The sequence below is a fragment of the Ambystoma mexicanum genome, chromosome 3p, assembly GCF_040938575.1.
Source record: "Ambystoma mexicanum isolate Mex_15411 chromosome 3p, UKY_AmexF1_1, whole genome shotgun sequence".
In the NCBI taxonomy this organism is placed as follows: domain Eukaryota; kingdom Metazoa; phylum Chordata; class Amphibia; order Caudata; family Ambystomatidae; genus Ambystoma; species Ambystoma mexicanum.
The window spans coordinates 222,781,014-222,795,254 of record NC_090925.1 but is presented as its reverse complement, the minus strand read 5'-3'; the positions used below and the strand labels follow the sequence as shown (position 1 = coordinate 222,795,254).

Below are 14,241 nucleotides of genomic sequence, written 5' to 3'. Positions count from 1 at the left end.
TCTGAAAGTTCAAGATAAGGAAGCGTAGGCCGGTGGCAAACCGAGTATGAATTAAATGCACAAATTGAGAGAACCTAGGAAAATTCAAGGTGTCTGCCTCACGTGACCATCTAAGCGAGGAGAAGCACGAGTTCACACCTACGCGTGGCATCCACCCAGGAGAAGATGTCAGAACTTTCCCAGACAGAAGATGCAGTTTTGAGGCCAACCACAGTAACATAATTGATACATTGTTGTTGAGGTGATGATTGTAACCTTAATTGGAGGAAGGCCGGGTAGCTGAGGGGGGCACCCTGCACCTGGCTGACCATTCTGCGTGCTGCTAAGTGAAGTGGAAATGTATGCGTGGGGTTGGTGACAACCCAATCACAATGGACCACACAGTCTAGGGTCCAATGGTAGTAGAACCAATGGGACGTCGTACTTTTAGTGATGTCTACAGTAGTCAGTTTGAAGGAAGGGCTTAGACGCCCACCTGACAGTATTTACCCAATCCACTCACTCCGTTACCATATACAGATATAGCACTCATATTAAAGTTACCTTTTCCGAACCAATAGAAATGCTTATTAACTTGTGAGTGTTACAAGTCACTTATGACGAATATTCAGTATAAATGATGTGTTTTTTTATGAAGTTCCTTGGAGTTGAAGCGAGACGGACTATCGCATCACTGCTGATTGCCATGACTCCCCGTTTTTGTACTTGTCATTAAACGGACTCCCTTTGCCAAACCATTGAGTTGTCCTTATTGATTGGTGTTGGAGTAATAAATCTGTACCCCCATCCATCTCAAGGTGCAGCTATCTCGTCTTAAAGTACTCTCGGAGCACACCTCGGCTATATGGGCCGGCCGGGGGTCTCCTGAGTACACTTGGTAGCAGAGATTTGATGGTTATTGATTATTGATTTGAATAAGACACCTCTAGGTCTTCAACAATATCACGAGTTCTTTGCCATTCGGCTGAGTAGACCGTAAAGCTCCCCGTAGACAATGGTAGCATAAAGAGACTGCAGTCAGGGCCTGAAGGGACCCATGTATCCCACGCATCCCTTCCCATTCCTACAGGCAGCTGAACAGGCGAAAACTGAAGAAGGCAGTAACAAAGGCTGTGATCCCGAGTGTCCATAGAAGAACCATGCCAACAGTGAGTGAAAAAGACTAATGTTCTTGCAAAGGTGATTGCTATAGAACAAGTAACGGGAAAAGGTAAAGGAGGGAGGCGGGAGAAAAAACTAAATATAGTTAGAAGTAGAGAAGACTGTATATAAAGTAAACAAAAGGTTACCGTAGCAGACACCCGAGAAGAGAGAGGTTGCCGGGGCAGACACCCGAGAAGTGAGAGGATTCACCTTATACCTACGCTTCAACATAGCGGGTAGAAGAAACATGTACCCAGAGTCCCACATAATGGGGAACAGATAGACTACCACAACGTTTAAAGACGTTGTGAAAGGGGTACGTTTACACTCCATGAAGGGGTAATGATTAGAGGCAGAGATATCTGTGTCCAGCTGGTGTCTGTCTAGTCTGTCAAGCAAGCGTCTGTCTTACATGTTTTTGTTGTGACATCATATGTAAAAAAAAAAATCTTAGAGAAAACCGATTCAAACTTTATGCGATTTAATAGCTTAGATAAAATTGCATGTGAATTGATGTTTTTTGAATAAATCAGAAGGTATAAACGTTTGTGAAAATTTGGATTGGAGCTTGCAGTGTTTGGTGCTCGCTCATATTGTTAGAAGTTGTTTAAGCCACACGGAAATGTTGACAAGTGTTATAGAAGAGAAAAGAGAGCAGATTTAAGCATTGAAGACATGACTCCATTGGCACACTTATGCAAGCAGTTGCCAAAACACGCACCCAAGCTAAAGAAATATAGTACCGAGTGGGTTGAAGGTACCGCCCACAAGATGTTTATGCCATGGGCACAAAATGGGTCCTTATCTAAAGCCGTCTTACAACATATGACGACATATTTGCATGCCACATATACAGGCAAGAAGTTAGAAAAATGCCTTACTGTTCTTGAGTTGTGGAATAAGTATGAACAGGGAAAGGAGGAAGAGCCGCCAACAGATTGTATACTTAATGTATGCACAGAGGCGGGTGAGACACCTACCGCTAACCTGCCCCACCCAAAACGAAAATTGAAGAAGGTAAAGACGAGGGATTATACCCAGTGAGAGAACTCAAAGCGGCCACGTGTATAGCAACCACGCGTATGAGTTACGAACACATAGTAGTGACGAAAATCAAGGGAAAGATAAGAACAAGAATATTACCTCCGCAGTCGAAAGGGCCAGGGAGAGATGTGATGACGAAAGAAGAGATCAGGCACAGACAAGTGCATCTCTCGACAAAGAAAGAGAAGGGAAAAGATGGAAGGGAAGTGAAGATAGAACTGATGAGCTAGCATTCGCAAAAGACGAATGGATGGGATGACACATTTTATTGAAACTCGATGGCAAAGGCATTGATGACACTAAACAAAAGGAGAGGTTAGATGAGACATGGCGAAAGGGGAAAGAGAAGGAGTTAGGAGACGAAAGGATAAGAAAGAAAGACAGACAAAGGCAAGAACAGCTATATCGCAAAGAGCAAGAGAGACAGCTCGATCGCAACTCAAGAGCAGCCAATGACCAAGACAAACAGAAACAGCAAAGGTTGGAGGAAGAGCAAAGGATACGTGAGAAAAGAATAAAAAGACAAAGAGATGAGGAAATTCAAAGGGCAGATGAATGTAGAAATGAAAAGAAAAAGGAATAAGATAGGGTCAGAGAAGAGGCAAGGAAACTCAAAGAATTTGATGACGACGTAGAACCTAAGCGAAGACAGAGAGCATGCAATCGTGAATATCTGGGGAAAGAGGTTAAAAACCAGCTCCAGTTGTAGACTCGGAAGACATCGAAGAATTCTTTCCTGAGTTTGATTCAGTACCAGGCATGTCTAGGGCAAATATTGACGATGGCTTCGACACCAGAAGCATCGGAGAAACAATCGATAGAATATATGATGAAATGAGGCTAGTACAAATACCCCAAGGGGAGGGGAAGACGAGCGCCTGGAAAGCACTCAGCTGTATGACACTGAGGATGTCTCCCGAAGTAGTGGGAATATAGAGCTATCCCTGGATAGATTAAAAATAAGTAGGAACAAAGAGGACAGACAATGTCTGACTCTGAAAGGGAGGAGCGCGAGGAAAATGAGGAAGAGGGAAGGAGCGAAAGACGACTCTCAAGGGACAAAGGAATAAGGTGGTCAGACAATAGTGAATCTGAACCGAGAGCATCAGAGTCCGCCACGCAGCCTGACCGATATGAAGAAGTATCTCACGGTCAGAGGTGGGTGTCTTCACCACCCTATGTGGACAGACTAAGGCATTACCGGGTAGACGGCGATGCAGGAATATTACACCTGCAATAGACAGGAGAACAATGAGAGAAGATAGAGAGGGCTACACATTCCAATTTCCGTTGCTCCAGAAGGGGGGGAGTAAGACCGCAATATATACCATCGCCACACATGGATCTAGAAAATCTGAAAAACAAGCTGCCAATGCTGACATCGGGAGCTAGAAAATGGATACAAGAGTTAGAAAAAATGACAGGAGGAAACACCATAGCCATAGGGGACATCAAAGGTCTCCTGATCACCATACTTGGTGAGAGAGCAGACGACGTGTGGGCACGAGCAGTCTACCCTGGCATAACCACAATTAATACCGCGCACGACGGAGGTCCATTCAACAATTGTAGAGCCGCAGTATGGAAAGCGCTACGAGTGCTTTACCCAGACACTTCTGATATGGGAGCTATAATGACTCGAAGGATGAAGGAGTCTGAAGATCTGTTAATTTACATACAGAATTTTCAAGAAGCATGGGTGCTCGAGACTCAAGAATCTTGGACGAAATCTATACCTGTGTTTTACCATATATTGTGCCAAAGGCTGCCAGAGCCGATACAGAAACAACTCAAGAAATTGGTGGGAATTGAAGCCAAGCATTGGGCTGAAATACAGTTGACCATCGCACATTATTGTAGATTGCTGCAGGAAAAGAATCGCAAAAAGGAAGCAACTCGAAAGGGTGTGGAAGCAAAACTGGTGCAAAAGAAATTGTCAAAATATGCTCTTGAGGGAGCCATGATAACTAGCACAGCTGATTCAAGCATGCAGCAGGTGGCTAGTACACAGCAAAATAATCAAGGCAATACAGGGTTTTATCCCAGGAGAAGAGGATTTAGGGGAAGAGGATGGCAGAGCATTCAGGGAGGTTTCCAAAATAATCAAGGAGACTTCCAAAATATGCAAATTGTAACCAAGATATGTCAAATGGGCAAATGATTCGACCACCGCCAGTATGTTGGCTGTGTGGAATGACAGGGCATTTGACGCACACATGCATAAATCAAAGCATGATGCAGAATGGCCAAGGAACAGGAGCAGGCATGCCAAATCCACCTGTAATTTTACAGCAGGGTGGTGCACAGAATCACACTGTGCAACAACAAGCACTAGGAGTGCAACAAGGTGTGCAACCGCAAAGCATGGGGAATTTTCCACAAGGACAATCCCAACAGGCACCGCTGCAACTATCGCAAACGATGAGCACAGAGCAGACCACGAACTCTGGAATGGGGAGTAACAATGGGAATGGGGGAAATCCACCAGCACATGGTGGGCCAAATTTGGAAATAAACTAGGACAGCTCACTGTGAACCCTGATCCTATCAGTGACACCAGACCCCCACAGGGATCCTAGGGTGGATGTCGTTATAGGGGATAAAGAATATTCCTTCTTAGTTGACATGGGTGCAACACGCTCGTGCATGCGTGAAGACAGGTTTTCCTTGTCCGGCGAGGCAATAGGTACTCAGAGTTTTACAGGAGCTACCAGTTGTGTTCCCTTCACAAATGTACTTCCAGTCTCCATAGGAGAATGTGAAATGAATGTACCTTTATTATATTCTCGGCAGACCCCAGTAAATATTTTGGGTCGAGATTTAATGACAAAGATAAACATGACAATCTCGTTCACGGCGAAGGACATAGTGTGTTCCACTCCAGGAACGCACTACTCAAATGTATGCAAAATGATTCGAGCATACTCAGGACACATAGCCATGAGGGCCATACCATTAGAGCCAGACATTTTCACATATGGTATGCGTGTGCTTATGGCAGGATTGCCAGGCCTTGCAGACAAAATCATGCGAATCCCCGATGAGTTCTTATTCAGACCCAGAATACCGATGCATGAGGAGAAGGGACAAGTATTTCCCTTGATGATACACGCGGCTGCAGTGAAAGGGAGAGTGGCCTTGATTGACGGTTATGATGACGAAGGCTGACAATGGTGAGCAGTAATCGCCATTGAAGAAGGATATCGATTGACTGATGTCACTGATGACGATCTGTTTGAAGAGCAACCAAATATAGGCGAGACAATGGTGGAAGTGAGTCTCACCTTTTGGGTAAAGATGATTAAAAGAGAAGTACCTCAGAGAATGATGTTGGCACTAAATAGCCAAAGTGCCTGTCTCATTATGGACTACAGGACCCTATGACGTGTTCCTCTTGAAGGGGGTTGGAGAAGTGAAGATTAAATTGAAACCAGGAGCAATCCTACCAAGAGCCCGACAATATCCCATGTCCAGAGAGGCAGATGAGGGGATTTTTAAGACAATTTCTGCAATGATAGAGTGGGGCATCTTAGTGACATCAGAGTCGTCATGTAATATGTCAGTTTACCCTGTGAAAAAAAGTAAAGGGGGGTCATGGAGGCTAATTCAAGATCTGAGGCCAATGAACGATATTGTTGAGGCCGAGTTCCCTCTAGTCCCAAACCCATCTACAATTCTATGTAACATACCCGCTGAGGCAAAATATTGCACGGTGATTGACTTAAAAAATGCATTTTTCTCAATCCCGTTGCACCATGACTCACAAGATCTGACGTCATTCACGTTCAGACAAATGCATCTGAAAAGCACGAGGCTGCTACAGGGGTACTGTGAGTCTCCTTCTATTTTCAACTGAGTCCTGCAGATGGGCGTGAGCAATATTGCACTATAAAGTGTCTTCCTGCAATACGTGGATGACATCTTAATTTGCAGCACCACAGAAGAGCAATGCAGGCACGATTCTGTTCAGCTATTGACTATACTGGCTGAGAAGGGATATAAAGTTGACAAAGAAGTTTCAATATTGTCAACAAGAAGTGCTGTACATAGGCCAGCTGATCTCACATGAGAGAAAGAAGGTGACCCCAGAAAGGGCTGAAGCCATATTTAACACGGCTAAGCCACATACAATAAAGCAGATGCAGAGCTTTTTAGGCCTATGCAACTATGTCAGGGCATGGGTCTTCGACTACAGCTCTTACACCAAGCCTTTACTTCAGGCCCTAAAGAAGGCTCAAGTGAAGAAGGAAAAGATCGAATGGAGTGTTTAGAGTGCTACTTAATGCACGATTACCATAAAATTATTCAGCACAGGCTGCAGAATTTTTGACGTTAATACTTGCCATTGAGCATCACGCAGCCCAGAAGTAACCGTGTGCAGTGACTCCGCCTATGTGACGTCGAAAGTGCACGCAGGCTAAGCGCGCTGGAAAAGGAGTGCTACCTCCGAGGAGATGGCACGCCAGTACAGCACGCAGCCTTATTGGATCAAGGCACTACAGCTCCCAGTGGGCATAGCGGTTGTGAAATGCGCCGCCCACACGAAGGGGATAGATTTTATCTCGCGCGGGAATCAAGCAGCAGACACGGAAGTCAAGCGTATGGCATCCAAAAGTGAGACTATCATGGAAGTGAAAGTTATCCCTGCCAACGAGCGAACGATGGTTATGCGAACTGCACCTGAAAGTTACAGTAATGTGGGGCAAACACAGCTAATGGAACTCCAAGGGGAGGCACCACAGGAAGAGAAGAGCCTGTGGAACCATTGAGGGTGTTCTTTAAACCCCTCTGACAGCTTGTGGCGACAAGACAGCACTGGTAAACCAGTAATGTTTGTAGCCCTATTAAAAATAGCGCTGGAGCAGTTACATTACCCGGCGCACATGACAAAAGAGAACTTAGCAGCAACACTCGCAGAAGACTGGTTCATGCCGAATTTAGCAGAGCACGTTGCATTCTTTATGGTGAACTCTATAATTTGTCAGCAATTTACGGCAGGGCAGACATTAAAGGTAATGAGAGGAATCATCACAAGGCCAAATGGGCCTTTTCAACATTTTCATGTCCATTACGTCGACCTAATTCAAGTATGCAACGGGTACAGATACTTACTTGTTGTGGTGTGTCCATTCTCTAGATGGATTGAGGCAGGTCCATGTGCACACCCATACTCTACCTGTGCAGCCACATTTCTGATTAGAGAAGTGTTCCCCAGGTGGGGGGGGGGTGCGAGGTCATGATGTCAGATAATGGCCCTCATTTTGTCAATTGAGTGTTCGAGCAGATTAGCTTGCTGATTGGTATGAAGCACAAGTTCTCGGCGTATCATCCACAAGGTGATGGGATCTGTGAGAAGCTCAACGGCTTGTTAAAGGAAAGGATAGCCAAGTTGAAGCTTACTTTAAAGAAGGGATGGTTGCACTGCCTTCCACTGGCACTGTATGCACTTCGGAACCAACCCGGGTCAGACCATCATCTTACGTCAAACGAGATAGCCACAGGAAGAAGAATGAGAACTCCTCTGACACCCCGAGATAGAACTAGATGTGATGCCCAGTCAGCAGGCTGAAATGCAAAACTATCTGAATTGCATGACATCTTGCCTTACTTTAATGTCAGACCAGCTGCAGTGACGACGAAAAGGGTGCAGAGCAGCACAGAACACAGAAGGAGACGCTACAACAGACCAAGTTCAAGGTCTATGTGTTCCACCCGTCTTCCCTGGAGACGCCGTCCTTGTGAAAAATCATGCAAGGAAAAAATGGGACGAGCCAAGGTTCAACGTTCCTTTTACAGTAGAGGACTGCACTCCGTCCGCAGTGAAACTACAAGGCAGTGGAGCTTGGATTTGACTCTGCAATGTTAAACCCTACATCGGAGGAGGCCTCCTGCCTGAACCCCAATGAGAGGAATTGGCATAATCGAAGACTGTACAACTCTTATTGGGAGAACAACAAATACCCTCACATTCCGCAGAGACCCAGCAAATACAAAACATTTCAGCCATCTTTTAAATTAAATCATAATTCTAGTTGCACTCCATGCGACTATACAGTGCAGACATTGTTCACATTTAGGAGAAAATATATAATCCTGAACCTCAGCAAGACAGGACGGATGTCCCTGTCACCAGAAGAGACCAGATTGGCCCATAATGTTCTCTTTCACCTGGTAACTGACTTTCCAGATCTAGTGGGGAGATTAATCGATGTTGACGTCCTCACTTTCATCAGAGACCCAGCTAATATTGCACAGATGGGAATGTTCTTACACGGAATTATACTCCAAGATGAAATGTCTAACCATCAGAGGAGCTATCTGAGGACATTCTAAGAGCCTTCCGCCGAGGGACAGATGAAGGAAGTGGTGCCAAGAAATCCATGTGTCGTATTTGTTGTTATTTTTGTCCCTAATCCTCTGTACTTATCAACGTACACTATGTCCTCAGATCTGAAGCAAATCAGAGGAGTGGATTGGGAGCTTACCTATTTTGAACATGCACAGTAAGGGGACTCACTAAAATATTATTTTATTTCTGGCTTTTTCCATAGTCTAGCAAAGGAACTGTATCCTGACAAAAGAGACAATTTGAAACTCGCGAGAGTGCGGACACTTGTGGAGTACCGGACACTCTTAAAACACAAAAACAATAAACACTGCCATTTTGTTGAATTATCGAGATGGGGGTCCAGAACAGCAATCGGGTCCTCCCACAAGAACAGAGGCAACCCTGCTTCTCTGGAAGAAAATACTGTTGCCTGACCTACAGGGGCATAATGTACTAATGCATCATATTCATTATTGTTTTACTGTCATTAACGATCAGAACTGCATTCTTTATTGGTGCACAAAGTGTCCCAATTTCAGTGCACCCACCTAATGATGCACGCATAAAACCCACAAAAGCACCCAGGCCTTATATAGTCATTCCTGTCCCTAGAAGATCTGACGGTGAAGTGAATGAACTTGAAATGGATGTAATTAGCAATGATACACACACACTTGTGGTAACGAACGAAAAGAAAAGCCAGAGACAGGATCGGCAAGGGATGAATGAAGTAACATCACTGACAACTACACACATGCAAACACTGAATGCACACGAAACAGGCCTAGTGTCAATGACTGCAGAACCACAAACCAAAGCAGCATAGAAGAAGAGACTGCCTGCCATAAGAAACTCCAAAGCAGACGTTGTGAGAAAACGAGAATTAAAGCAAAAGCCAACAGAAGCAGTTATATCAGAAACTCTTAAGAAAACAAGAACCAACACTGAGAAACTCTCTGCGCAGACACAACTGATAGTAGACTCATTAGTTCCGGACATAGCCTGAGCTAGCGAACTACAAGAGGAACTGAAGAACAAAATCACAGAGACTGTATTACCAAGCATATACATTCCAATGCAAGGAACAAGTACCAGTTCTACAATAAAACCATACACCGGACCAGTGTCAGGCTGGTTGGCATGAGCATTTTTAACCAGCAGGAGAAAGATGTATGAGGAGAAGGAAAGAGCTACCAGGCTTTTGTCCACTCAATTGGTGCAGATGAGGAGGCCTGCACCATGGACCAGGATACCTGAGAATCCTCAAGCAAGAAAAAGCCATACCGATGCATTCAGGGATGTAGTCATAGCCAACTACAGGAAAACATTAAGAATCAAGGGAAGCATGCATGGAGATGACAATGAACTGAATGACTACCTGGACAGCACAGCACATCTGGGAAACAACATTTGGTACCAGCACATGAAAGAAATTGATAGACGAAGTTCAGAAGGGGAATGCTTTGTTTGCGCACTCCTACCATACAGCAGGGGAAGTCCAAGATCTTCATAGCTGTAGAAATCGACGTCCAGACAGCACACTGTATGTCACACGTAGCAATGTGCAAGACCAGAGGCCAGTTCATGGGTAGTGATGCCTCTCTGAAATGGGCAATTGAAGCAACTGATCTAAATGAAGATGATTATGTCCAGGACATAAAGACAAGAAACAATGGAAAGATGAAACAAATTGTGATCCGATATGAGAAGCCTGGAGTTAAAGGAGCAGAGATCAGAAGAGAAGCAAACCAGAAGCTAAATGTTCAAGGAAAAATTCCAGAAGAAGCTTGGAGATGGAAGAATTGAGGCCAATTGCAAATTTGGGGAACAGTGCTTTCAGCAGACGGATGGGAGAAACGAGTAGTGATATGCCGATCATGGATGGTCTTCGGTCACTACGAGCCAACCATCAACATAGTGCGAAACGTATGCAAGCCATTATGGCCAAAACTTGCAAACTACTCACATGGGTCAAAGACAGAGGAGGACCCTTGCAGATAGTGCCACTAGAAAGCCCAAAGTTCTGTTTCAGGAACAATGGCACAAGGAAGATGGGAGAAAATCAGAACTGTGGACAAGTTTTCGATGCTCCAGGAATGGTACATGGAACAGCAGTGATAATGGACCATTATTGGGCATGTGGATACAAAGCATACATCAGACTGCCAAGAGACTGGGGAGGCATATGCACGATAGTGAACGTCCATGTTCCAGCATTGGTAATCCCGAAAAGTGACCTGAATATCGACATTTTCCCAAAAGCAGATGCTCACCTGAGGAAGAAGAGATCTGTGGAACTGATAACTCGGATGAAGAGAGAGAATTACTTCTCTGCTAAATCAGAAGAAGCTTTTCATGCAATCCCATATGAACACAGGCTGTTCAGCCTCACCTCATCAGTGTTCGCAAAAAATTTTAATGCCAAGATTCCAAGTTGGAGCAAATACTAAATGGTTACAGATAACCAGATGGGAGTTACTGCAGATCAACATGACAATAAAAAGATTCAATGCAATAAAGGAAGAGTAAAGAGCCATCCGACTGATGACTCTCCAGAACAGATATGTGCTTGACATGATCACAGCCATGGATGGAGGAGTTTGTGCAAAAATAGGAGAATCAAGTTGCACATTTATACCTTCTCATGACAAGGAAAATGGAACCTTAACAGAAGCCATAGGTATGCTGACAAAGCTACACAGCCAGATGATCGACGAAACTGAGGAAGTTGATGATGACAGCTGGTTTGGATCACCATTCTCTTGGGTCTCACAATGGATGGCAGACATATTCAAGTTTCTAGGAGCCCTGCTAGTGATGATATTACTAGGATTTTGTGTTATTAAGATAATAAACTTGCAATGCCAGAAAACTGCGAAGAAAGCCATAGGGATGAAGATCATGATTGATGTCAAACCAGAATGGAAGCCCAAAGACCTGACTGATGAAGAAATAAGAGACTTTGTGAAGGCCAGCAGGCACGCGCCAGAAGGTACAAAGTTTCTCTATCCCAGGAAGCACAGAAATTATGTGGGAAGATGGGTTTATTGCAGCCCAAATGGACAATGTCATCTAATAAGATGGCATAAAGACGAACATGTAAGGACAACAGGAAGCCCGAAACGAGTAATAAAAATATGGACTCCAAAGAGACACTTCTTCAAACCATCATGTATAGATCCAGAAGATGAAGAAGGAATGAACCCAGGCGATGGAGTGAAGATAAATATAGAAGAATCGAGTGAATTGCATCCAAAGGAGGAGATGAAAGTGGTCGATGAATCGCCCAGAGGGGGGAGTGTAGAGGAGGTCCTAAATAAAGCCTGCACTCCCATCGCCCATTTTGAAGTACCAGGAACATTCACACCAAAATATGTGATGTATGATGAGCAAATAAACCAGCAGGGAGCCACTGTAGGGCTATGCCCAGTACCCATCAGAAGAGCAACACCTATTGAAGTACCAATAACCAGAAAACCTTGGACAGTAAGGTATCCATTGAGAAAACCCTACCAACAAATGAGACGAAATGAAGTTTGCCTAAGCACCGTCCCGGAAGAAACCAAAAAGGTCCTAATGGAAGACGAATGGTGACGTCAAGAGAGCCCGGACGGACTCACAGATAGAACAAATGACGAACCAAGAATGACACAAGGAGACGAAATGCCATGAGAAAAGAGAGTGTGAGCTTAAAGTGATAGGAAGCTATCAAAGCGTAAGAGAGTACGCTGTAAGCAGGATGAAGATATTCAACCAACTAACACCTATACATATGCTTGAAACTGCAAGAAGCTAAGAAAACAGTGTGGCTTGCTATGCTAAGTAGAAGAATAGTGCGGCAAGCGCCATTGTACATAATGTACCTCAAAATGAAGCACATTATTATAAGTGCGATTCCACTTTACACGAAAAGCAGAATCAACTCAGGTTACTAGAGGCCAAACAAGACAAGATTCATATTCTAGCAAAATGAGAAGAGACGGCTGAATCGAAACTCAGCAGATGCAACTCTTGCCAAGAGAGCCAAGGTCATACCAATAGAAGGCATGAAAAGTAGCTACATCTATTTGAAACTTAAGAACAGAATATCCTGTCTCTGAAAGGTCAAGATAAGGAAGCGTAGGCAGGTGGCAAACCGAATAAGAATTAAATGCACAAATTGAGTGAACCTAAGAAAATTCACAGTGTCTGCATCACGTGACCATTCGAGCGAGGAGAAGCATGAGTTCACACCTACACGTGGCATCCGCCCAGGAGAAGATATCGGAACTTTCTCAGACAGAAGGTGAGGTTTCGAGGCCAACCACAGTAACATAATTGACACATTGTTGTTGAAGTGATGATTGATTGTAACCTTAATTGGAGGAAGGCCGGGTAGCTGAGGGGGGCACCCTGCACCTGGCTGACCATTCTGCGTGCTGGTAAGTGAAGTGGAAATGTATGCATGGGGTTGGTGCCAACCCAATCACAATGGACCACACAATCTAGGGTCCTATGGTAGTAGAACCAATGGGACGTTGTACTTTTAGTGACGTCTACAGTAGTCAGTTTGAAGGAATGGCTTAGACGCCCACCTGACAGTATTTACCCAATCCCCTCACTCTGTTACCATATACAGATACAGCACCTATATTAAAGTTACCTTTTCCGAACCAATAGAAATACTTATTAACTTTTGAGTGGTACTGTGGGATGTATTTACCCATGCATCCGAGCACTACCTCAAAACTGTGCAGTACTGGCATTGAAAACATCATAATGGCCAGAGCTCCCCAGAAAATGCACAGGAAAATCCCATTTTGCCTATATTGTTCAGAGGGGCAATGCTGGTTGCCAAAAGCAAACCCATAACTGTTGGGAATTCATTTTTCTTGAATGTCAAATATGGCAAAATCATGGGCACAGAATTACTTTACTGCAGAAACACACCAATGCCATGTCCTGAACATGGACAATATACTCCATGCAATATCACTTGCTGAAATGAATCAATCTAAAAAAATCCCAAGGAGGGATGCAGTAACCGCAAAATCCTGAGGGTGGCGCTGGCGGTCTAAACTCTGACAGGAGAGCTGTCTTGCAAAACTGTCTAGTGCAAAGAAAGGGGTCTCATTTCATCAAAAGTTCAAAGGGGTTGCCTGTCCTGAGAACTCTTGACACTTCAGAACTCAACACAAGAAGCCAGGAAATCACAGGGTTCTGTTAATTAAATGCAAAGTGGCTCCCTGGCCTCCTGATGTCAGCTTCCCAGAGACCACACAATGGCCCCTCTCCTCTGAAAGGAATATGTTGATTTTTACTGTTTTACTGTCAACAAAGGCCTGCCTGCCCGGAGGACACATGTGACTGAGCCACCCAAGTCTTGGAGGCGGACTCCAACACTCTGAGGACTGAATTGAAAGTAAAATATATATTTTACAAAAACACTGATAACTCTTTGTAATCAAATGACAGAAATGTATAACTTTGAGAGACTTAATTTAAAAAATGTACCTTTAATTCAAGCCCAAACTCCAAATTGTGGGATATTCTGGGACAAAACCCTGCTGTTTATTAATATTACAGACTCCCTGTTTCAGCTAGACAAACGAAAATGCATTGGTATGTGGGTAGATATGTGAGGAACAGTTGTATAAAATTTAATGAAGATCCAATGTTGTTTAGCACATTAAAAACTGCTAAAAGTTGCCATTTTTGAATGCAAGCTCCCAGGAAGAGCAGAGTTT

The 14,241-nt window shown here is 44.1% G+C and overlaps 1 protein-coding gene across 2 annotated transcripts in view; it reads left to right on the top strand.

Moving 5' to 3' along the window:
* LOC138580291 (pleckstrin homology domain-containing family G member 6-like) overlaps positions 1 to 14,241 on the top strand; it is a 365,164-nt gene that overhangs the window by 213,484 nt on the left and 137,439 nt on the right. The gene's annotated exons all lie outside the window — the stretch shown is intronic.